Below are 2465 nucleotides of genomic sequence, written 5' to 3'. Positions count from 1 at the left end.
GCGTCTCTGCTTCCTTCCGCCGAGCCTTCAAGCGGGATTTGGGGCCGGGATAGCGGGAGTGTCTGCCGGGGGATGCGGAGCGTAGAGTTGGAGTGGGTACTGCTAGGTGAGTTGGAAAGTGGCTTTTTATTCCCACATCCTCCTGTCGCTCCAGCTCCAGGGAGAGGAAAGGCAGCTCTCCTCAGCCAGCAGGTGTGAGGAGAAGTAGCTGGTCCCCTGCACCTCCTCTGGCAGGCCTGCGCGGGCAGTTCTCGTTCACATTCGGGATAAGCGACGTGGGGCTCAGCAGGTCAATACGAGCATCTCTAGCACAGCAGCAGTACCCGGCAATCAGTGCCATGCTGCAACTTGGAGCTCACATAGCCCCACCAGCAAGTAATGGAGCACAAATTATGCAGCCTCTGCAGGTGCTTTTGGCATCCTGTGTGCAGAGGAGGCCTCCGTGCACAGGGCATCTATGCAGGGAGTACAGCAGGGTGCAGGCTACTCTGGTCACCTGCCTGAGTTGGGCTTCAAATCTCGTCTGATGGAAAAAATGAAAGGTGAGGTTGGTGCCATCTGTCCCTGTGGGAGAGCCTTGGGCAAAGCTGGGAATGGGGACCACATGAGGAGTTGGGAGGTGGCTGCACAAAGCAGCAGGATGGGATTCCAGCAGCAGGGAGGCTGCCATCGCTCTGCAGTGAGACGGCTTGATGTGAGTGCTGGGGGTGAGGCTGGGGTGGCAGACAGGTTGCCAGACAGGGGCTGTGTATGGCAACCCACATCACAGCTGTCTGCTACCCAGCCCCTTCCCACTGTGCCCTGCAGCACAGTGTGCAACCAGGACAGCTCTCTGCAGGACTGGCTCCATCATTTCCTGGAAGCCATTAGCTGGAGGGACGAGCAGTGTAGTAGTAATAATAATCATAATAATTGATAAACCATTCAGGCAACCTTGCACTTCCACAATGGTCCAAGCAGCTGGCAGGGAGTGCAGTTGAGATGCAGCCACTGTCGCAGGGAAGGGCCTCAGCCTGACTTGCAAGGAACGTAAGACATGGGATAGAAAGCAAAGCAGCTGGACTGGGGACTCCTGCTCAGACGGGAAGGGTTTGGAGTGTGCGAAGCTCCCGCACCTTTGGGTTTTGTTACAGTGTCATTTAGGAAGACTGTTGCCTAGGGAGCTGTACAGAGCTGTAGTGTAGCTAAATGTATGCAAGAAAGATTACTTCTAGAGCGTACAGCCCTTACATTCACATGCTTTTTGCGAGCTGGGAACATCTCTATGACCAGCACTCAGTGCTGTTCTGTGGCATCTTCCCAGCAGAGCATCTGAGGCAGCGCTGGACAGCTCGAGGCTTTGCCTCCCATGTACCCAGCACCCGTTTTCTTTGCCTGTGCCATGCTGGAGGCAGACCCTCTGCTTCTGGGCAGCCCAAAATCTGTCTGTCCTCAGTGCCCGAGAGCAAAGCTGTGCCGATTAGGAGTGGATGCACTCCAGCCTTCCCCGAGGCTGCTTTCCTTTCCTCTTTTTCAACACGGTCCCTGATGAAGGTCACTACCCTGCACATCCCTGCTGGGGAGGGATGGAGAACTGCAAGCCTTCCTGTGCCTGTGAGGGAGGATGGATTTGATAGGCTCCAAAGATGCCCTTTACTGAGCATGCAGAATTGCCCTGGGAAAGCTCTGTCATTATTCTGCAGTATGCACGCAGGAAAGATGATACTTGTACCCTTCCTCCTCATACTTAACTGTTCCTTATAAAAGAGGAAACCTAACAAGATGCTAATAGACCAGACTGGAAACCAGGTCCGACACAACTGCAGGACCCTGGCAAAGTCTCACATCCCTCTGCCCTGTGTGCTCCTGGCCTTTCTGATGATCAGTGCTAGGCTTACACCGCAGCTCCCTCCCTCCCAGCTCCCTCCAGGTGCTCTGCACATGTAGTGGAGAGCACTCCTTTGCCCACATGCAGAGCTGCTTGTCAGTATGACCACCCCATCTTTACAGCAACCTGGTAGCATCAGAGCCAAGACAGCCCCAGGTTAGATTGGATTGGAGCGGCTGCCTCTCTGAGAAGCAGAACTTAGCCTAACGGGACTGCGGTTTAAAACCTGCTGCTGGTGTAACAGAATATGAAATATGGCATGCAGAGGAGACCTCTGGCTAACATCACCTTCTTCTCAGTCCCAACCTATCCCTCCAGGCTGCAATGTGACTCCAAATTGCTCTCCAACCTGTGGTCGGTGACTTCATAAAGAACTCGCTCCTTTAGCCTTTCATGCTGCTTTAAGCTGTGCAGACTCATAATTAAGAGCACTGAGAAGTCTCTTCCAGCTCCCTCTCAAGTGACATTAGTGCTCCCAGAGGTCTTCCCTTAAGAGCTCACATTTATCTGCTTTGCCCGTGTTCCTATGTGTTCAATCGGCAGCCTTGCTAGCTTCCTCCACAATGCAGCACGGGGGGCTGAAAGCCTTCTCCCTGAG

Source organism: Meleagris gallopavo, chromosome 1 (genome assembly GCF_000146605.3).
Source record: "Meleagris gallopavo isolate NT-WF06-2002-E0010 breed Aviagen turkey brand Nicholas breeding stock chromosome 1, Turkey_5.1, whole genome shotgun sequence".
Lineage (NCBI taxonomy): Eukaryota > Metazoa > Chordata > Aves > Galliformes > Phasianidae > Meleagris > Meleagris gallopavo.
This window is presented reverse-complemented; position numbering follows the sequence as displayed.